At 48.2% G+C, this 23,643-nt stretch overlaps 1 long non-coding RNA gene across 3 annotated transcripts in view; it reads right to left on the bottom strand.

The window, feature by feature from the left end:
* Positions 1-7,723, bottom strand: part of LOC149912528 (uncharacterized) — a 158,753-nt gene extending 151,030 nt beyond the window's left edge. Inside the window, exons 1-4 of one of the 3 annotated variants that reach the window (XR_016461896.1) lie at positions 7,570-7,723; positions 6,942-7,039; positions 6,339-6,406; positions 5,968-6,214 (exon numbers count right to left, since the gene is read on the bottom strand). This is a non-coding gene — a long non-coding RNA (uncharacterized LOC149912528). Of the gene's footprint in view, positions 1-5,110; positions 5,179-5,967; positions 6,215-6,338; positions 6,407-6,941; positions 7,046-7,569 lie in introns of those variants that run through there. The other 2 variants (XR_016461895.1, XR_016461894.1) reach the window with 2 other exon arrangements.
* Between the last annotated feature and the right edge of the window lie 15,920 nt (positions 7,724-23,643).

Here is a 23,643-nt window from a genome sequence, read left to right as displayed (position 1 = left end):
TGCTCTCATTACACCTGGCTCTGCTGAAGTTGCTGACCTGAGCCTCCCAGACACCACAGTCACAAGTGTGGATTTTAACCCAGAGTCTCTGCAGTGCAGCCCATCTGAAGCACAGTGTGAGTGCCCCGACAGCAGCACCTCCATGCAGGAGCAGGTCAGCATCAGTGAAGAGGAGCAGAGCCTCTTGCAGGGGGACTTTCAATCAGGCCTCCAGTCCCAGGCACCGGACAGCAGCACTGAGAGCTCTGAGCCACTCTCTCCATGACAAGACAGGATGAGTCCCATCTTCACCGTGGACCTCTCACACCCTCCTGTCCTTTATATAATAATAAAAGCACACTCGTGCTCAATCAACGCCTTGACTGCCTCCAGAGTCTTCATTCACACGGACTGGGATGAATGCAGCACACAGCAAGGCACCCCAGCTTGCAATGCTGTGGCTGTGGGGTGCATGCAGCACAGCTCCGGGTTTGTTCCTGTTTTGTCTGGCTTTGGGATGTCTGCAGGGGGAGCTCTGCTACCATTTGGCATGGTAGCAAATAATCTCTCGCATCCTGGATGCTGCTCATGATACTCCCAAGCTTCCTGGCTGTGGCTTTGTGATGCTTTTCAGGGCCTTCTAATGCATTTCCATGCCTTGGCTGTTCTTTAACACCTCTCTCCTCCCATCGTGTCCTTTCCTGGCTCCCACCTACGAACTGGCCCTGCAGATCATCTCCAGACCTGTCATCAGCACACTGTGGCAGGAGAAGCTCCCCCTGGCCAAGGTCAGGCAGTACTGCTTGGTCTGCAGCTCAGTGGCCATTTCCCTTTTAGGCGGCTCCTGCAGAAGAATCAAGCAGCAGAACCTTTTGCTCACCCTGCACCACACAAATGCTGCAAAAGCAGAAACAACCTGGGAATCTCTGGTTTGCAAGACTTCACAGACACTTATTGACTGTGTCTGATGGTTCCCTCCCATCCTTGATTTCCTTCTCCCCTTCTCCTCGTCTGATCCCACTGCTGAGCCATGATCAAGCTGCCCAGTGTGGCATAGCATCGTGCAGAGCCGTGCTGGCACCTCCTCCCCTTCCTCTCCTGCAGCTCAGCCTGCAACCTGAGCAAGTTTTTTTCTGAGAAAGTGACCAGCTCTTTTCCATCCCTTTGCCCCTGCAAACAGTTGTCCAGAGGATCTCGTCCAAGAATTCCTGGAACAGCCTGCAGCTGGCTCTCCTGAAGTTCAGGCTCCTGCCTTTGCTTCCTGCCAGGCCCGCATTCCTTGAGATCACCAACTCAAGGAGGGCATGGTCACTGCAGCCCTGACCGCCTCCTGTCGTAACCCCTGGTGTGCACCATGTCCAGCAATGCTTCCCTTCTGCTTGCTGTGCCCAATGCCTGCACCACAGAGTGATTCTCACTGCACTCCAGGAGTCTGTCAGATTGCTTGCAGCCAGCCATGCTGATTTCCCAGACTGACTGGAATCCCCCATCAGGATGAGAGTCAGTGAGTGCGATGCTTCTGCTGGCTGCAGTAAGCAGCTCCCACCAACAGGCTCTCTTTCCAGGCGGCTGTAGCAGACCCTCACCTCCAGAAGCCCTGCACTGCTGCACTTCCTAATTTTACCCACAAGTTCACAACCTGCTCATGGCTCTTCTTAGTTCTTTGCACTCAACTTCTCATCATAGGGGGCAAATCCCTTGCCTTCCAGAATTCCATAGTATCAATTGTGTCTGCTAATGTCAGGATTTTTTTTCTTTCTTTTCTTTTTCCATTTTCTAGGTAGGAAAATGAATTTCTGAGCCAGGAGAAGCAGAAGTGAAACAGTCTTACTGGCACTGCTCAGGTTGCATGAGTTGCCAAGTGCTCCTCAGGTAATGTGTGCTGAAGAGCTGACCTTGGTGGCAGGGGCTGTGGCTGCATTTTGTGCCTGTCATGCGGGAATCCAAGAAAGCCTATTCAGAGCAGGAGCTGCAGAGCGAGATAAACATCACGAGAAGGTAAGGCTGAGAAGCAAGGACACCTCCAGAAAGAAGAGAAAAACTGAGTCAAGTGAGCTGCGTGACGGCCGTGTGATGCTGACCATGATTGGAGGAAGAGCGCATGGCTGGGAATGACTGATGGCTCTGGTTGGATGGGTGCCTGTGTGCACAGAGTTAAGGAGTGTTTGTGGGATGTTTTGCTGGCATCTAACGGCTGTAAGGGGAAGTCAAGAGAGAAAACTTGTGAATGCATAGAAGGGATGTTAAAATCTGGAACAGACTGTTTGGATCAGTCACAGCTGAGTCCAGATTGCCACACTGTCAGAACCTGGGGCCCAGGATTTTCCTTTAAGAGTGCCAACTGCTCATTTTAAATGATAAAAAGTAACATTGATAGAAGCTTCCCTCCTTGCATTAGAATAAGGCATTGATATTTGATGTTTCTGTCTTTCCATTCCTTTAGCAGCCTGGGTGTTGATGCAGCTGCATGCATCTGCTGCCCTCCCCTTCTGTTTTGTGTAAAAGAACAGTAAAATATGCAATCAGTGTGAGATCTTTCTGAAGTATTTTACTTTATTTGCCCCTAGGCTGCAATGGCTGGGAAATGGCAGTGTCACCCAGGAGCCCACACGGCGACCTGATGTCTCATTGTTGGGGTCTATTGGAAACCACCACGATGACAAAAGAATGCCTGGGATTCCTCCGGCCCAAATGCCAAACCTTGCACTTGGCTGTGCTGAACCTCATGAGGTTCACCCAGGCCCACCTCTCAAGTCTGCTGAGCTCAAACAGATGTCATTTTTCTCGTGTCCTTCCATTCCGAGTCCATCTGTTCCCCAAAGCAAAAGAATTTGGAGGGAACCACTGACAGTTATGTGAGCAATTTCAGCGTCTATTTCTGATCATGGCAACAACTTCAGAGGTCACACTTAATTTACGGTGCCCGTTGTAATTCTGACCAAGGCTGCAGTTGCAGCTGACTTCCCAAGGCTGCAAGACGTGGTGGTGACACAGCCTTGTGCTTCTGCATTTGTGCTCATCCCACGTTTCCTTTCTCTGTCTCGCAGGTCAGCTCCTGCTGGAAGCAGATGGTATCCCAGTGTGAATGAAGGTCAGTGCAGGAGCAGCTGCTGATGGGAGGAAGGAAGTCCATGCTGAAGAGCTCTGAAGCATCTGCAGGTATGGTTCTGGAGGAGGCAGCAGTGATGTCGGAGGGCTCCCAGCAGGAAGCTGTCTCATCCAAATGCTTGCTGAGTGGTTGGAAGGGAGCTTTCTGCATGACAGCAGCACCAGTTGCTTGCTTCAAATGCTGCAAAGACAAGGATTAGCACGAGTTCCAGTATCTACAGTATCATCACGAATCACGATAGGATTACAATGTGTCCTCATACAAACGCAGCCATTTCTCTCTGAGTCCAAAGGCTGTCCGGAAAGCATCTTTGAGGTCTCTCACACCAAACCACTGCTGTCCGTGTGGGATCTGACTCATTAGGGTATAGGGGTTAGGAACCACAGGCTGTCTTTTGAGAACGGGTTCAGTCATTTCCTTACATCTTGCACCAGCCGATACGTGCCGTCTGCCTTCCGTGCCGACAGGATTGGGGTGTTATAAGGCCACAGACAAGGTTCCAGAAGACCATCCTTAAGCACTGTCTGTGTTACAGCTTTTAGACCCACTCTCCCTTCTAAGGCTATGGGATATTGTTGCTGTTTCACAGCTCCACTCCCTCCTTGGGCAGTTCTTTGTAAGGGAAAATTGTGAGTCCACCCCGATTTCCTTCCCCTGCCCACACCTTTGGATTCATTTCTTCTTCATCACAGCTGTTAACACATTCATTGACCCCTGATATCTGTTTCACAGACTTGCAGCTGTAATCCTCATTTAACTGTTAAATCTCTCCCCCATAAATCGGTCCCTGCTTCAGGCACACAGAACAATTGCCCTGCAACTATTTTATCTTTCCATTTTAGTTCTGTGGTCTCCAAGAGTGGAGCTGTCACTTCTGATCCCTCAGCCCCAGTTATGCACAACAGCCACATCCAGATACACGTCTGGTACCTCTGAACTAGCTAATGCTGTAGGATGGAATGTTGTTTCTGCACTGGCTATCAAATGTGGGATTGCTCTGAAGCAGTACAGCACAATGTGTTTTGTAATTTGCCCTTAGAAACAGTTTGAAAAAGTAGAAAGACTTTATTAGTATTAGTATTAGTAAAAAGAAGTTATTTCATAACATATTTTAGAAATACAGTTGTTCAATCATGTGATCAATTCTCACTTACAGAACTGTAATAGTTACAAATTGCATGGGTTTAGTATTAAGGACCAGAAAGCATGTTGTAAGGCCATTCTGTTTGGATAGGAGAAGCTCAGCAAAAGAAAAACAGACTCCAAAGAAGCCAGGGCCTCCACACAAGGCCGAACTGACTCACTCTGTGGGCAGGTTGGGATGCAACAGGCAGGCATCAAGAGACTCCCCTCTGTCCTCCTTCCAAACTTCTCTCTATTCAGGGATGAGCAGGTGTCCAGAAATAGTGGCCAAGTGTTGATAAGCAGCTGTCAGGCGTTCAGTAATTAGTAGTATACCTGCTGAGCTAGCAACAATTGGTGTTTAGCCAGTCACACACACACACACAGAATAGCCTGGGTTGGAAGGGACCTCAAGGATCAGGAATCTCCAACCCCCTGCCACAGGCAGGACCACCAACATCTGTAGCACTGCACATATGCACATTGCTGGATAGAAACAGCAGTGCGGGAAAAAACTGTATGCTGTGGATGCAAAGGGTGAATCAGAATGGCCTAACAGCTGTCCCACAAGGAAAAGCAATCCCTTACCTGCTGTGCCATGCTCATGGCAACACCAATGCAGAAGCTAGCAGCTGATGCCCACAAGGACAGCCAGCCTGGACTTATTTTCACTACATATCTTTGTCCTGATGTCCTTCTACAAGCTGGAACATTTCTCCCTCTGAGCAGCAGAGGACAGGATGGGTCCAAGGTGAGGGCACACTCTGCTCTTTATCTGGCACTCAATGAGAAAGAGAAAATCAAAACCTGATGTGTTTCCCTGCCCATGGCAAACACCAGACTTTCCATCCTTACAGTCCTTCCTGACATCAACACTAATTGAAACAACATCCCACTCACCTTTGCCATGTCTGGCAGAGGTTGCAGCTCTGTCTATTGCATCCCTCTAGCTTTCAAGTCAAGAGCTCCTGTGTCACACAAGGAAAAGCAATATTTTACCTGCTGTGCCATGCTCATGGCAGCAGCAATGCAGATGCCAGCAGCTGATGCCCACAAGGACAGCCAGCCTGGACTTATTTTCATTATAAATCTTTGTTCTGATGTCCTTCTACAAGCTGGAACATTTCTCCATCTCAGCAGAAGAGGGCAGGAGGGGTCCAAGGTGAGGGCACACTCTCCTCTTTTTCTGGAACACAAAGAGAAAATGAAAACAAGATGTGTTTCCCTGCCCATGGCAAACACCAGACTTTCCATCCTTACAGTCCTTCCTGACATCAGCAACAACTGAAACAACATCCCACTCACCTTTGCCATGTTTGGCAGAGGTTGCAGCTCTTTCTATTGCATCCCTCTAGCTTTCAAGTCAAGAGCTCCTGTGTCACACAAGGAAAAGCAATCTTTTACCTGCTGTGCCATGCTCATGGCAGCAGCAATGCAGATGCCAGCAGCTGATGCCCACAAGGACAGCCAGCCTGGACTTATTTTCATTACATATCTTTGTCCTGATGTCCTTCTAGAAGCTTGGACATTTCTCAGCAGCAGCAGAGGAGGGCAGGAGGGGTCCAAGGTGAGGGCACACTCTGCTCTTTATCTGGCACTCAAAGAGAAATAGACAATGAAAACACGATATGTTTCCCAGCCCATGGCAAACACCAGCCTTTCCATCCTTACAGTCCTTCCTGACATCAGCAGCAACTGAAACAACATCCCACTCACCTTTGCCATGTTTGGCAGAGGTTGCAGCTCTTTCTATTGCATCCCTCTAGCTTTCAAGTCAAGAGCTCCTGTGTCACACAAGGAAAAGCAATCTTTTACCTGCTGTGCCATGCTCATGGCAGCAGCAATGCAGATGCCAGCAGCTGATGCCCACAAGGACAGCCAGCCTGGACTTATTTTCACTACATATCTTTGTCCTGATGTCCTTTTATGACCTGGGACATTTATCCATCTCAGCAGAAGAGGGCAGGAGAATTCCAAGGTGAGGGAACACTCTCCCCTGTTTATCTGGCACAAAAAGAGAAAGAGAAAATGAAAACCAGATGTGTTTCCCAGCCCAGGGCAAACACCAGTCTTTCCATCCTTACAGGCCTCCTGACATCAGCAGCAACTGAAACAACATCCCACTCACCTTTGCCATGTCTGCCAGAGGTTGCAGCTCTTTCTATTGCATCCCTCTAGCTTTCAACTCAAGAGCTCCTGTGTCACACAAGGAAAAGCAATCTTTTACCTCCTTTGCCATGCTCATGGCAGCAGCAATGCAGATGCCAGCAGCTGATGCCCACAAGGACAGCCAGCCTGGACTTATTTTCATTACATATCTTTGTCCTGATGCCCTTCTAGAAGCTGGGACATTTCTCCCTCTGAGCAGCAGAGGGCAGGATGGGTCCAAGGTGAGGGCACAAACTCCCCTGTTTATCTGGCACTCAAAGAGAAAGAGAAAATGAAAACAAGATGTGTTTCCCTGCCCATGGCAAACACCAGCCTTTCCATCCTTACAGTCCTTCCTGACATCAGCACTCATTGAAACAACATCCCACTCACCTTTGCCATGTCTGGCAGAGGTTGCAGCTCTTTCTATTACATACCTCTAGCTGTCAAGTCAAGAGCTCCTGTGTCACACAAGGAAAAGCAATCTTTTACCTGCTGTGCCATGCTCATGGCAGCAGCAATGCAGATGCCAGCAGCTGATGCCCACAAGGACTGCCAGCCTGGACTTATTGTTATAAGATACCTTTCTCCTGATGTCCTTCCAGAACCTGGGACATTTCTCCCTCTCAGCAGCAGAGGGCAGGAGAGTTGCAAGGTGAGGGCACACTCTCCCCTGTTTATCTGGCACTCAAAGAGAAAGAGAAAATGAAAACCAGATGTGTTTCCATGCCCATGGCAAACACCAGCCTTTCCATCCTTACAGTCCTTCCTGACATCAGCACTAATTGAAACAACATCCCACTCACCTTTGCCATGTCTGGCAGAGGTTGCAGCTCTTGATATTGCATCCCTCTAGCTGTCAAGTCAAGAGCTCCAGTGTCACACAAGGAAAAGCAATCTTTTACCTGCTGTGCCATGCTCATAGCAGCAGCAATGCAGATGCCAGCAGCTGATGCCCACAAGGACAGCCAGCCTGGACTTATTTTCATTTAATATCTTTCTCCTGATGGCCTTCTGGAAGCTTGGACATTTCACCCTATGAGCAGCAGAGGGCAGGAGGGGTCCAAGTTGCAGGCAAACTCTCCTCTTTTTCTGGCACACAAAGAGAAGATGAAAACCAGATGTGTTTCCCTGCCCATGGCAAACACCAGCCTTTCCATCCTTACAGTCCTTCCTGACATCAGCAGCAATGGAAACAACATCCCACTCACCTTTGCCATGTCTGGCAGAGGTTGCAGCTCTGTCTATTGCATCCCTCTAGCTTTCAAGTCAAGAGCTCCTGTGTCACACAAGGAAAAGCAATCTGTTACCTGCTGTGCCATGCTCATGGCAGCAGCAATGCAGATGCCAGCAGCTGATGCCCACAAGGACAGCCAGCCTGGACTTCATTTCATTACATATCTTTGTCCAGATGTCCTTCTGGAAGCTGCAACATTTCACCATCTCAGCAGAAGAGGGCAGCAGGAGTCCAAGTTGCAGGCACTCACTCCTCTTTCTCTGCACACAAAGACAAAGAGAACATGAAAACCAGATGTGTTTCCCTGCCCATGGCAAACACCAGCCTTTCCATCCTTACAGTCCTTCCTGACATCAGCACTAATTGAAACAACATCCCACTCACCTTTGCCATGTCTGGCAGAGGTTGCAGCTCTTTCTATTACATCCCTCTAGCTGTCAAGTCAAGAGCTCCAGTGTCACACATGGAAAAGCAATCTTTTACCTGCTGTGCCATGCTCATGGCAGCAGCAATGTAGATGCCAGCAGCTGATGCTTACAAGGACAGCCAGCCTGGACTTATTTTCATTACATATCTTTGTCCAGATGTCCTTCTAGAAGCTGGAACATTTCACCATCTCAGCAGAAGAGGGCAGCAGGGGTCCATCTTGCAGGGACACTCTCCTCTTTTTCTGTACACAAAGAGAAGATGAAAACCAGATGTGTTTCCCTGCCCATGGCAAACACCAGCCTTTCCATCCTTACAGTCCTTCCTGACATCAGCACTAATTGAAACAACATCCCACTCACCTTTGCCATGTCTGGCAGAGGTTGCAGCTCCTTCTATTACATCCCTCTTGCTGTCAAGTCAAGAGCTCCTGTGTCACACAAGGAAAAGCAATCTTTTACCTGCTGTGCCATGCTCATGGCAGCAGCAATGCAGATGCCAGCAGCTGATGCCCACAAGGAGAGCCAGCCTAGACTTATTTTCATTTCATATCTGTCTCCTGATGTCCTTCTGGAAGCTTGGACATTTCACCCTATGAGCAGCAGAGGGCAGGAAGGGTCCAAGTTGCAGGCAAACTCTCCTCTTTTTCTGGCACACAAAGAGAAGATGAAAACCAGATGTGTTTCCCTGCCCATGGCAAACACCAGCCTTTCCATCCTTACAGTCCTTCCTGACATCAGCACTAATTGAAACAACATCCCACTCACCACTACCATGTCTGGCAGAGGTTGCAGCTCTGTCTATTGCGTCCCTCTAGCTGTCAACTCAAGAGCTCCTGTGTCACACAAGGAAAAGCAATCTTTTACCTGCTGTGCCATGCTCATGGCAGCAGCAATGCAGATGCCAGCAGCTGATGCCCACAAGGACAGCCAGCCTGGACTTATTTTCATTACATATCTTTGTCCTGATGTCCTTCTAGAAGCTGCAACATTTCACCATCTCAGCAGAAGAGGGCAGCAGGAGTCCAAGTTGCAGGCACACACTCCTCTTTCTCTGCACACAAAGACAAAGAGAACATGAAAACCAGATGTGTTTCCCTGCCCATGGCAAACACCAGCCTTTCCATCCTTACAGTCCTTCCTGACATCAGCACTAATTCAAACAACATCCCACTCACCACTGCCATGTCTGGCAGAGGTTGCACCTCTTTCTATTACATCCCTCTAGCTGTCAAGTCAAGAGCTCCAGTGTCACACAAGGAAAAGCAATCTTTTACCTGCTGTGCCATGCTCATGGCAGCAGCCATGCAGATGCCAGCAGCTGATGCCCACAAGGACAGCCAGCCTGGACTTATTTTCATTAAATATCATTGTCCTGATATCCTTCTAGAAGCTGGGACATTACTCCCTCTGAGAAGCAGAGGGCTGGTGAGTTCCTAGGTGAGGGCACACTCTCCCCTGTTTATCTGGCACTCAAAAAGAAAGAGAAAACCAGATGTGTTTCCCTGCCCATGGCAAACACCAGCCTTTCCATCCTTACAGTCCTTCCTAACATCAGCACTCATTGAAACAACATCCCACTCACCACTGCCATGTCTGGCAGAGGTTGCAGCTCTTTCTATTACATCCCTCTAGCTGTCAAGTCAAGAGCTCCTCTATCACACAAGGAAATGCAATCTTTTACCTGCTGTGCCATGCTCATGGCAGCAGCAATGTAGATGCCAGCAGCTGATGCTTACAAGGACAGCCAGCCTGGACTTATTTTCATTTCATATCTTTGTCCTGATGTCCTTCTAGAAGCTGGAACATTTCACCATCTCAGCAGAAGAGGGCAGGAGGGGTTCAAGTTGCAGGCACACTCTCCTCTTTTTCTGGCACACAAAGAGAAGATGAAAACCAGATGTGTTTCCCTGCCCATGGCAAACACCAGCCTTTCCATCCTTACAGTCCTTCCTGACATCAGCACTAATTCAAACAACATCCCACTCACCACTGCCATGTCTGGCAGAGGTTGCTGCTCTTTCTATTGCATCCCTCTAGCTGTCAAGACAAGAGCTCCTCTGTCACACAAGGAAAAGCAATCTTTTACCTGCTGTGCCATGCTCATGGCAGCAGCAATGTAGATGCCAGCAGCTGATGCCCACAAGGACAGCCAGCCTGGACTTATTTTCATTTCATATCTTTGTCCAGATGTCCTTCTAGAAGCTGGAACATTTCACCATCTCAGCAGAAGAGGGCAGCAGGGGTTCAAGTTGCAGGCACACTCTCCTCTTTTTCTGCACACAAAGAGAAGATGAAAACCAGATGTGTTTCCCTGCCCATGGCAAACACCAGACGTTCCATTCTTACAGTCCTTCCTGACATCAGCACTAATTGAAACAACATCCCACTCACCACTGCCATGTCTGGCAGAGGTTGCAGCTCCTTCTATTACATCCCTCTAGCTGTCAAGTCAAGAGCTCCTGTGTCACACAAGGAAAAGCAATCTTTTACCTGCTGTGCCATGCTCATGGCAGCAGCAATGCAGATGCCAGCAGCTGATGCCCACAAGGACAGCCAGCCTGGACTTATTTTCATTTAATATCTTTGTCCTGATGTCCTTCTAGAAGCTGCAACATTTCACCATCTCAGCAGAAGAGGGCAGCAGGAGTCCAAGTTGCAGGCACACACTCCTCTTTCTCTGCACACAAAGACAAAGAGAACATGAAAACCAGATGTGTTTCCCTGCCCATGGCAAACAACAGCCTTTCCATCCTTACAGTCCTTCCTGCCATCAGCACTAATTGAAACAACATCCCACTCACCTTTGCCATGTCTGGCAGAGGTTGCAGCTTTTTCTATTACATCCCTCTAGCTGTCAAGTCAAGAGCTCCAGTGTCACACAAGGAAAAGCAATCTTTTACCTGCTGTGCCATGCTCATGGCAGCAGCAATGCAGATTCCAGCAGCTGATGCCCACAAGGACAGCCAGCCTGGACTTATTTTCATTTCATATCTTTCTCCTGATGTCCTTCTGGAAGCTTGGACATTTCTCCCTATGAGCAGCAGAGGGCAGGAGGGGTCCAAGTTGCAGGCAAACTCTCCTCTTTTTCTGGCACACAAAGAGAAGATGAAAACCAGATGTGTTTCCCTGCCCATGGCAAACACCAGACTTTCCATCCTTACAGTCCTTCCTGACATCAGCACTAATTGAAACAACATCCCACTCACCTTTGCCATGTCTGGCAGAGGTTGCAGCTCTGTCTATTGCGTCCCTCTAGCTGTCAACTCAAGAGCTCCTGTGTCACACAAGGAAAAGCAATCTTTTACCTGCTGTGCCATGCTCATGGCAGCAGCAATGCAGATGCCAGCAGCTGATGCCCACAAGGAGAGCCAGCCTGGACTTATTTTCATTACATATCTTTGTCCAGATGTCCTTCTAGAAGCTGCAACATTTCACCATCTCAGCAGAAGAGGGCAGGAGGGGTCCATCTTGCAGGCACACTCTCCTCTTTTTCTGCACACAAAGAGAAGATGAAAACCAGATGTGTTTCCCTGCCCATGGCAATCACCAGCCTTTCCATCCTTATAGTCCTTCCTGACATCAGCACTAATTGAAACAACATCCCACTCACCTTTGCCATGTCTGGCAGAGGTTGCAGCTCCTTCTATTACATCCCTCTTGCTGTCAAGTCAAGAGCTCCTGTGTCACACAAGGAAAAGCAATCTTTTACCTGCTGTGCCATGCTCATGGCAGCAGCAATGCAGATGCCAGCAGCTGATGCCCACAAGGACAGCCAGCCTAGACTTATTTTCATTTCATATCTGTCTCCTGATGTCCTTCTGGAAGCTTGGACATTTCACCCTATGAGAAGCAGAGGGCAGGAAGGGTCCAAGTTGCAGGCAAACTCTCCTCTTTTTCTGGCACACAAAGAGAAGATGAAAACCAGATGTGTTTCCCTGCCCATGGCAAACACCAGCCTTTCCATTCTTACAGTCCTTCCTGACATCAGCACTCATTGAAACAACATCCCACTCACCACTACCATGTCTGGCAGAGGTTGCAGCTCTTTCTATTACATCCCTCTAGCTGTCAACTCAAGAGCTCCTGTGTCACACAAGGAAAAGCAATCTTTTACCTGCTGTGCCATGCTCATGGCAGCAGCCATGCAGATGCCAGCAGCTGATGCCCACAAGGACAGCCAGCCTGGACTTCTTTTCATTACATATCTTTGTCCTGATGTCCTTCTAGAAGCTGCAACATTTCACCGTCTCAGCAGAAGAGGCCAGCAGGAGTACAAGTTGCAGGCACACACTCCTCTTTCTCTGCACACAAAGACAAAGAGAACATGAAAACCAGATGTGTTTCCCTGCCCATGGCAAACACCAGCCTTTCCATCCTTACAGTCCTTCCTGACATCAGCACTAATTCAAACAACATCCCACTCACCACTGCCATGTCTGGCAGAGGTTGCAGCTCTTTCTATTACATCCCTCTAGCTGTCAAGTCAAGAGCTCCTCTGTCACACAAGGAAATGCAATCTTTTACCTGCTGTGCCATGCTCATGGCAGCAGCAATGTAGATGCCAGCAGCTGATGCTTACAAGGACAGCCAGCCTGGACTTATTTTCATTTCATATCTTTGTCCTGATGTCCTTCTAGAAGCTGGAACATTTCACCATCTCAGCAGAAGAGGGCAGGAGGGGTTCAAGTTGCAGGCACACTCTCCTCTTTTTCTGGCACACAAAGAGAAGATGAAAACCAGATGTGTTTCCCTGCCCATGGCAAACACCAGCCTTTCCATCCTTACAGTCCTTCCTGACATCAGCACTAATTCAAACAACATCCCACTCACCACTGCCATGTCTGGCAGAGGTTGCTGCTCTTTCTATTGCATCCCTCTAGCTGTCAAGACAAGAGCTCCTCTGTCACACAAGGAAAAGCAATCTTTTACCTGCTGTGCCATGCTCATGGCAGCAGCAATGTAGATGCCAGCAGCTGATGCCCACAAGGACAGCCAGCCTGGACTTATTTTCATTTCATATCTTTGTCCAGATGTCCTTCTAGAAGCTGGAACATTTCACCATCTCAGCAGAAGAGGGCAGCAGGGGTTCAAGTTGCAGGCACACTCTCCTCTTTTTCTGCACACAAAGAGAAGATGAAAACCAGATGTGTTTCCCTGCCCATGGCAAACACCAGACGTTCCATTCTTACAGTCCTTCCTGACATCAGCACTAATTGAAACAACATCCCACTCACCACTGCCATGTCTGGCAGAGGTTGCAGCTCCTTCTATTACATCCCTCTAGCTGTCAAGTCAAGAGCTCCTCTGTCACACAAGGAAAAGCAATATTTTACCTGCTGTGCCATGCTCATGGCAGCAGCAATGCAGATGCCAGCAGCTGATGCCCACAAGGACAGCCAGCCTGGACTTATTTTCATTACATATCTTTGTCCTGATGTCCTTCTAGAAGCTGCAACATTTCACCATCTCAGCAGAAGAGGGCAGCAGGAGTCCAAGTTGCAGGCACACACTCCTCTTTCTCTGCACACAAAGACAAAGAGAACATGAAAACCAGATGTGTTTCCCTGCCCATGGCAAACAACAGCCTTTCCATCCTTACAGTCCTTCCTGCCATCAGCACTAATTGAAACAACATCCCACTCACCTTTGCCATGTCTGGCAGAGGTTGCAGCTTTTTCTATTACATCCCTCTAGCTGTCAAGTCAAGAGCTCCAGTGTCACACAAGGAAAAGCAATCTTTTACCTGCTGTGCCATGCTCATGGCAGCAGCAATGCAGATTCCAGCAGCTGATGCCCACAAGGACAGCCAGCCTGGACTTATTTTCATTTCATATCTTTCTCCTGATGTCCTTCTGGAAGCTTGGACATTTCTCCCTATGAGCAGCAGAGGGCAGGAGGGGTCCAAGTTGCAGGCAAACTCTCCTCTTTTTCTGGCACACAAAGAGAAGATGAAAACCAGATGTGTTTCCCTGCCCATGGCAAACACCAGACTTTCCATCCTTACAGTCCTTCCTGACATCAGCACTAATTGAAACAACATCCCACTCACCTTTGCCATGTCTGGCAGAGGTTGCAGCTCTGTCTATTGCGTCCCTCTAGCTGTCAACTCAAGAGCTCCTGTGTCACACAAGGAAAAGCAATCTTTTACCTGCTGTGCCATGCTCATGGCAGCAGCAATGCAGATGCCAGCAGCTGATGCCCACAAGGACAGCCAGCCTGGACTTATTTTCATTACATATCTTTGTCCAGATGTCCTTCTAGAAGCTGCAACATTTCACCATCTCAGCAGAAGAGGGCAGGAGGGGTCCATCTTGCAGGCACACTCTCCTCTTTTTCTGCACACAAAGAGAAGATGAAAACCAGATGTGTTTCCCTGCCCATGGCAAACACCAGCCTTTCCATCCTTATAGTCCTTCCTGACATCAGCACTAATTGAAACAACATCCCACTCACCTTTGCCATGTCTGGCAGAGGTTGCAGCTCCTTCTATTACATCCCTCTTGCTGTCAAGTCAAGAGCTCCTGTGTCACACAAGGAAAAGCAATATTTTACCTGCTGTGCCATGCTCATGGCAGCAGCAATGCAGATGCCAGCAGCTGATGCCCACAAGGACAGCCAGCCTAGACTTATTTTCATTTCATATCTGTCTCCTGATGTCCTTCTGGAAGCTTGGACATTTCACCCTATGAGAAGCAGAGGGCAGGAAGGGTCCAAGTTGCAGGCAAACTCTCCTCTTTTTCTGGCACACAAAGAGAAGATGAAAACCAGATGTGTTTCCCTGCCCATGGCAAACACCAGCCTTTCCATTCTTACAGTCCTTCCTGACATCAGCACTCATTGAAACAACATCCCACTCACCACTACCATGTCTGGCAGAGGTTGCAGCTCTTTCTATTACATCCCTCTAGCTGTCAACTCAAGAGCTCCTGTGTCACACAAGGAAAAGCAATCTTTTACCTGCTGTGCCATGCTCATGGCAGCAGCAATGCAGATGCCAGCAGCTGATGCCCACAAGGACAGCCAGCCTGGACTTCTTTTCATTACATATCTTTGTCCTGATGTCCTTCTAGAAGCTGCAACATTTCACCATCTCAGCAGAAGAGGGCAGCAGGAGTCCAAGTTGCAGGCACACACTCCTCTTTCTCTGCACACAAAGACAAAGAGAACATGAAAACCAGATGTGTTTCCCTGCCCATGGCAAACACCAGCCTTTCCATCCTTACAGTCCTTCCTGACATCAGCACTAATTCAAACAACATCCCACTCACCACTGCCATGTCTGGCAGAGGTTGCAGCTCTTTCTATTACATCCCTCTAGCTGTCAAGTCAAGAGCTCCAGTGTCACACAAGGAAAAGCAATCTTTTACCTGCTGTGCCATGCTCATGGCAGCAGCAATGCAGATGCCAGCAGCTGATGCCCACAAGGACAGCCAGCCTGGACTTATTTTCATTACATATCATTGTCCTGATATCCTTCTAGAAGCTGGGACATTACTCCCTCTGAGAAGCAGAGGGCTGGTGAGTTCCTAGGTGAGGGCACACTCTCCCCTGTTTATCTGGCACTCAAAAAGAAAGACAAAACCAGATGTGTTTCCCTGCCCATGGCAAACACCAGCCTTTCCATCCTTACAGTCCTTCCTAACATCAGCACTCATTGAAACAACATCCCACTCACCACTGCCATGTCTGGCAGAGGTTGCAGCTCTTTCTATTACATCCCTCTAGCTGTCAAGTCAAGAGCTCCTCTGTCACACAAGGAAATGCAATCTTTTACCTGCTGTGCCATGCTCATGGCAGCAGCAATGTAGATGCCAGCAGCTGATGCTTACAAGGACAGCCAGCCTGGACTTATTTTCATTTCATATCTTTGTCCTGATGTCCTTCTAGAAGCTGGAACATTTCACCATCTCAGCAGAAGAGGGCAGGAGGGGTTCAAGTTGCAGGCACACTCTCCTCTTTTTCTGGCACACAAAGAGAAGACGAAAACCAGATGTGTTTCCCTGCCCATGGCAAACACCAGCCTTTCCATCCTTACAGTCCTTCCTGACATCAGCACTAATTGAAACAACATCCCACTCACCACTGCCATGTCTGGCAGAGGTTGCTGCTCTTTCTATTGCATCCCTCTAGCTGTCAAGACAAGAGCTCCTCTGTCACACAAGGAAATGCAATCTTTTACCTGCTGTGCCATGCTCATGGCAGCAGCAATGTAGATGCCAGCAGCTGATGCCCACAGCTGGACAGCCAGCCTGGACTTATTTTCATTTCATATCTTTGTCCAGATGTCCTTCTAGAAGCTGGAACATTTCACCATCTCAGCAGAAGAGGGCAGCAGGGGTTCAAGTTGCAGGCACACTCTCCTCTTTTTCTGCACACAAAGAGAAGATGAAAACCAGATGTGTTTCCCTGCCCATGGCAAACACCAGACTTTCCATCCTTACAGTCCTTCCTGACATCAGCACTCATTGAAACAACATCCCACTCACCTTTGCCATGTCTGGCAGAGGTTGCAGCTCTTTCTATTACATCCCTCTAGCTGTCAAGTCAAGAGCTCCAGTGTCACACAAGGAAAAGCAATCTTTTACCTGCTGTTCCATGCTCATGGCAGCAGCAATGCAGATGCCAGCAGCTGATGCCCACAAGGACAGCCAGCCTGGACTTATTTTCATTTCATATCTTTCTCCTGATGTCCTTCTGGAAGCTTGGACATTTCTCCCTATTTGCAGCAGAGGGCAGGAGGGGTCCAAGTTGCAGGCAAACTCTCCCCTGTTTATCTGGCACTCAAAAAGAAAGAGAAAACCAGATGTGTTTCCCTGCCCATGGCAAACACCAGCCTTTCCATCCTTACTGTCCTTCCTGACATCAGCACTAATTGAAACAACATCCCACTCACCACTGCCATGTCTGGCAGAGGTTGCAGCTCCTTCTATTACATCCCTCTAGCTGTCAAGTCAAGAGCTCCTGTGTCACACAAGGAAAAGTAATCTTTTACCTGCTGTGCCATGCTCATGGCAGCAGCAATGCAGATGCCAGCAGCTGATGCCCACAAGGACAGCCAGCCTGGACTTATTTTCATTTCATATCTTTCTCCTGATGTCCTTCTAGAAGCTGCAACATTTCACCATCTCAGCAGAAGAGGGCAGCAGGAGTCCAAGTTGCAGGCACACACTCCTCTTTCTCTGCACACAAAGACAAAGAGAACATGAAAACCAGATGTGTTTCCCTGCCCATGGCAAACAACAGCCTTTCCATCCTTACAGTCCTTCCTGACATCAGCACTAACTGAAACAACATCCCACTCACCTTTGCCATGTCTGGCAGAGGTTGCAGCTCTTTCTATTACATCCCTCTAGCTTTCAAGTCAAGAGCTGCTCTGTCACACAAGGAAAAGCAATCTTTTACCTGCTGTGCCATGCTCATGGCAGTAGCAATGCAGATGCCAGCAGCTGATGCTTACAAGGACAGCCAGCCTGGATTTGTTTTCATTACATATCTTTGTCCTGATGTCCTTCTACAAGCTGGAACATTTCTCCATCTCAGCAGAAGAGGGCAGGAGAGTTCCAAGGTGAGGGCACACTCTCCCCTGTTTATCTTGCACTCAAAGAGAAAGAGAAAATGAAATCCAGATGTGTTTCCCTGCCCATGGCAAACACCAGCCTTTCCATCCTTAGAGTCCTCCTGACATCAGCACTAATTGAAACAACATCCCACTCACCTTTGCCATGTCTGGCAGAGGTTGCACCTCTTTCTATTGCATCCCTCTAGCTTTCAAGTCAAGAGCTCCTGTGTCACACAAGGAAAAGCAATCTTTTACCTGCTTTGCCATGCTCATGGCAGCAGCAATGCAGATGCCAGCAGCTGATGCCCACAAGGACAGCCAGCCTGGACTTATTTTCATTACATATCTTTGTCCTGATGTCCTTCTAGAAGCTGGGACATTTCTCCCTATGAGCAGCAGAGGGCAGGAGAGTTCCAAGGTGAGGACACACTCTCCCCTGTTTATCTGGCACTCAAAGAGAAAGAGAAAATGAAAACCAGATGTGTTTCCCTGCCCATGGCAAACACCAGCCTTTCCATCCTTACAGTCCTACCTAACATCAGCACTAATTGAAACAACATCCCACTCACCTTTGCCATGTTTGGCAGAGGTTGCATCTCTTTCTATTACATCCCTCTAGCTGTCAAGTCAAGAGCTCCTCTGTCACACAAGGAAAAGCAATCTTTTACCTGCTGTGCCATGCTCATGGCAGTAGCAATGCAGATGCCAGCAGCTGATGCCCACAAGGACAGCCAGCCTGGACTTATTTTCATTACATATCTTTGTCCTGATGTCCTTCTAGAAGCTGGAACATTTCACCATCTCAGCAGAAGAGGGCAGGAGGGGTCCAAGTTGCATGCAAACTCTCCTCTTTTTCTGGCACACAAAGACAAAAAGAAGATGAAAACCAGATGTGTTTCCCTGCCCATGGCAAACACCACCCTTTCCATCCTTACAGTCCTTCGTGCCATCAGCACTAATTGAAACAACATCCCACTCACCTTTGCCATGTTTGTCAGAGGTTGCAGCTCTATTACATCCCTCTAGCTTTCAAGTCAAGAGCTCCTCTGTCACACAAGGAAAAGCAATCTTTTACCTGCTGTGCCATGCTCATGGTAGCAGCAATGCAGATGCCAGCAGCTGATGCCCACAAGGACAGCCAGCCTGGACTTATTTTCATTTCATATCTTTGTCCTGATGTCCTTCTAGAAGCTGGAACATTTCTCCATCTCAGCAGAAGAGGGCAGGATGGGTTCAAGTTGCAGGCACACTCTCCTCTTTTTCTGGCACACAAAGAGAAGATGAAAACCAGATGTGTTTCCCTGCCCATGGCAAACACCAGCCTTTCCATCCTTACAGTCCTTCCTGACATCAGCACTAATTGAAACAACATCCCACTCACCTTTGCCATGTCTGGCAGAGGTTGCAGCTCTTTCTATTACATCCTTCTAGCTGTCAAGTCAAGATCTGCTCTGTCACACAAGGAAAAGCAATCTTTTACCTGCTGTGCCATGCTCATGGCAGCAGCAATGCAGATGGCAGCAGCTGATGACCACAAGGACAGACAGCCTGGACTTATTTTCATTACATATCTTTGTCCTGATGTCCTTCTAGAAGCTGGAACATTTCACCATCTCAGCAGAAGAGGGCAGGAGGGGTTCATGTTGCAGGCACACTCTCCTCTTTTTCTGGCACACAAAGAGAAGATGAAAACCAGATGTGTTTCCCTGCCCATGGCAAACACCAGCCTTTCCATCCTTACAGTCCTACCTAACATCAGCACTAATTGAAACAACATCCCACTCACCTTTGCCATGTTTGGCAGAGGTTGCATCTCTTTCTGTTACATCCCTCTAGCTGTCAAGTCAAGAGCTCCTGTGTCACCCAAGGAAAAGCAATCTTTTACCTGCTGTGCCATGCTCATGGCAGTAGCAATGCAGATGCCAGCAGCTGATGCCCACAAGGACAGCCAGCCTGGACTTATTTTCATTACATATCTTTGTCCTGATGTCCTTCTAGAAGCTGGAACATTTCACCATCTCAGCAGAAGAGGGCAGGAGGGGTCCAAGTTGCATGCAAACTCTCCTCTTTTTCTGGCACACAAAGACAAAAAGAAGATGAAAACCAGATGTGTTTCCCTGCCCATGGCAAACACCACCCTTTCCATCCTTACAGTCCTTCGTGCCATCAGCACTAATTGAAACAACATCCCACTCACCTTTGCCATGTTTGTCAGAGGTTGCAGCTCTATTACATCCCTCTAGCTGTCAAGTCAAGAGCTCCTCTGTCACACAAGGAAAAGCAATCTTTTACCTGCTGTGCCATGCTCATGGTAGCAGCAATGCAGATGCCAGCAGCTGATGACCACAAGGACAGACAGCCTGGACTTATTTTCATTACATATCTTTCTCCTGATGTCCTTCTACAAGCTGGAACATTTCTCCATCTCAGCAGAAGAGGGCAGGAGGGGTTCAAGTTGCAGGCACACTCTCCTCTTTTTCTGGCACACAAAGACAAGATGAAAACCAGATGTGTTTCCCAGCCCATGGCAAACACCAGCCTTTCCATCCTTACAGTCCTTCCTGTCATTAGCACTAATTGAAACAACATCCCACTCACCTTTGCCATGTTTGGCAGAGGTTGCAGCTCTATTGCATCCCTCTAGCTTTCAAGTCAAGAGCTCCTCTGTCACACAAGGAAAAGCAATCTTTTACCTGCTTTGCCATGCTCATGGCAGCAGCAATGCAGATGCCAGCAGCTGATGCCCACAAGGACAGCCAGCCTGGACTTATTTTCATTACATATCTTTGTCCTGATGTCCTTCTAGAATCTGGGACATTTCTCCCTATGAGCAGCAGAGGGCAGGAGAGTTCCAAGGTGAGGACACACTCTCCCCTGTTTATCTGGCACTCAAAGAGAAAGAGAAAATGAAAACCGGATGTGTTTCCCTGCCCATGGCAAACACCAGCCTTTCCATCCTTACAGTCCTACCTAACATCAGCACTAATTGAAACAACATCCCACTCACCTTTGCCATGTTTGGCAGAGGTTGCATCTCTTTCTGTTACATCCCTCTAGCTGTCAAGTCAAGAGCTCCTCTGTCACACAAGGAAAAGCAATCTTTTACCTGCTGTGCCATGCTCATGGCAGTAGCAATGCAGATGCCAGCAGCTGATGCCCACAAGGACAGCCAGCCTGGACTTATTTTCATTACATATCTTTGTCCTGATGTCCTTCTAGAAGCTGGAACATTTCTCCATCTCAGCAGAAGAGGGCAGGAGGGGTTCAAGTTGCAGGCACACTCTCCTCTTTTTCTGGCACACAAAGAGAAGATGAAAACCAGATGTGTTTCCCAGCCCATGGCAAACACCAGCCTTTCCATCCTTACAGTCCTTCCTGACATCAGCACTAATTGAAACAACATCCCACTCACCTTTGCCATGTCTGGCAGAGGTTGCAGCTCTTTCTATTACATCCTTCTAGCTGTCAAGTCAAGATCTGCTCTGTCACACAAGGAAAAGCAATCTTTTACCTGCTGTGCCATGCTCATGGCAGCAGCAATGCAGATGGCAGCAGCTGATGACCACAAGGACAGACAGCCTGGACTTATTTTCATTACATATCTTTGTCCTGATGTCCTTCTAGAAGCTGGAACATTTCACCATCTCAGCAGAAGAGGGCAGGAGGGGTTCATGTTGCAGGCACACTCTCCTCTTTTTCTGGCACACAAAGAGAAGATGAAAACCAGATGTGTTTCCCTGCCCATGGCAAACACCAGCCTTTCCATCCTTACAGTCCTACCTAACATCAGCACTAATTGAAACAACATCCCACTCACCTTTGCCATGTTTGGCAGAGGTTGCATCTCTTTCTGTTACATCCCTCTAGCTGTCAAGTCAAGAGCTCCTGTGTCACCCAAGGAAAAGCAATCTTTTACCTGCTGTGCCATGCTCATGGCAGTAGCAATGCAGATGCCAGCAGCTGATGCCCACAAGGACAGCCAGCCTGGACTTATTTTCATTACATATCTTTGTCCTGATGTCCTTCTAGAAGCTGGAACATTTCACCATCTCAGCAGAAGAGGGCAGGAGGGGTCCAAGTTGCATGCAAACTCTCCTCTTTTTCTGGCACACAAAGACAAAAAGAAGATGAAAACCAGATGTGTTTCCCTGCCCATGGCAAACACCACCCTTTCCATCCTTACAGTCCTTCGTGCCATCAGCACTAATTGAAACAACATCCCACTCACCTTTGCCATGTCTGGCAGAGGTTGCAGCTCTTTCTATTACATCCTTCTAGCTGTCAAGTCAAGATCTGCTCTGTCACACAAGGAAAAGCAATCTTTTACCTGCTGTGCCATGCTCATGGCAGCAGCAATGCAGATGGCAGCAGCTGATGACCACAAGGACAGACAGCCTGGACTTATTTTCATTACATATCTTTGTCCTGATGTCCTTCTACAAGCTGGAACATTTCACCATCTCAGCAGAAGAGGGCAGGAGGGGTTCAAGTTGCAGGCACACTCTCCTCTTTTTCTGGCACACAAAGAGAAGATGAAAACCAGATGTGTTTCCCTGCCCATGGCAAACACCAGCCTTTCCATCCTTACAGTCCTTCCTGACATCAGCACTAATTGAAACAACATCCCACTCACCTTTGCCATGTTTGTCAGAGGTTGCAGCTCTATTACATCCCTCTAGCTTTCAAGTCAAGAGCTCCTCTGTCACACAAGGAAAAGCAATCTTTTACCTGCTTTGCCATGCTCATGGCAGCAGCAATGCAGATGCCAGCAGCTGATGCTCACAAGGACAGCCAGCCTGGACTTATTTTCATTACATATCTTTGTCCTGATGTCCTTCTAGAAGCTGCAACATTTCACCATCTCAGCAGAAGAGGGTAGGAGGGGTCCAAGTTGTATGCAAACTCTCCTCTTTTTCTGGAACACAAAGACAAAGAGAAGATGAAAACCAGATGTGTTTCCCTGCCCATGGCAAACACCAGCCTTTCCATCCTTACAGTCCTTCCTGACATCAGCACTAATTGAAACAACATCCCACTCACCTTTGCCATGTCTGGCAGAGGTTGCAGCTCTTTCTATTGCATCCCTCTTGCTTTCAAGTCAAGAGCTCCTGTGTCACACAAGGAAAAGCAATCTTTTACCTGCTGTGCCATGCTCATGGCAGCAGCAATGCAGATGCCAGCAGCTGATGACCACAAGGACAGCCAGCCTGGACTTATTTTCATTACATATCTTTCTCCTGACGTCCTTCTACAAGCTGGAACATTTCTCCATCTCAGCAGAAGAGGGCAGGAGGGGTTCAAGTTGCAGGCACACTCTCCTCTTTTTCTGGCACACAAAGAGAAGATGAAAACCAGATGTGTTTCCCAGCCCATGGCAAACACCAGCCTTTCCATCCTTACAGTCCTTCCTGACATCAGCACTAATTGAAACAACATCCCACTCACCTTTGCCATGTTTGGCAGAGGTTGCAGCTCTATTACATCCCTCTAGCTTTCAAGTCAAGAGCTCCTCTGTCACACAAGGAAAAGCAATCTTTTACCTGCTTTGCCATGCTCATGGCAGCAGCAATGCAGATGCCAGCAGCTGATGCCCACAAGGACAGCCAGCCTGGACTTATTTTCATTACATATCTTTGTCCTGATGTCCTTCTACAAGCTGGAACATTTCACCATCTCAGCAGAAGAGGGTAGGAGTGGTCCAAGTTGCATGCAAACTCTCCTCTTTCTCTGGAACACAAAGACAAAAAGAACATGAAAACCAGATGTGTTTCCCAGCCCATGGCAAACACCAGCCTTTCCATCCTTACAGTCCTTCCTGACATCAGCACTAATTGAAACAACATCCCACTCACCTTTGCCATGTCTGGCAGAGGTTGCAGCTCTTTCTATTAAATCCCTCTAGCTGTCAAGTCAAGATCTGCTCTGTCACACAAGGAAAAGCAATCTTTTACCTGCTGTGCCATGCTCATGGCAGCAGCAATGCAGATGCCAGCAGCTGATGACCACAAGGACAGCCAGCCTGGACTTATTTTCATTTCATATTTTTGTCCTGATGTCCTTC

Source organism: Phasianus colchicus, chromosome Z, assembly GCF_987193195.1.
Source record: "Phasianus colchicus chromosome Z, bPhaCol1.hap1.1, whole genome shotgun sequence".
NCBI lineage: Eukaryota > Metazoa > Chordata > Aves > Galliformes > Phasianidae > Phasianus > Phasianus colchicus.
This window is presented reverse-complemented; position numbering and strand designations above follow the sequence as displayed.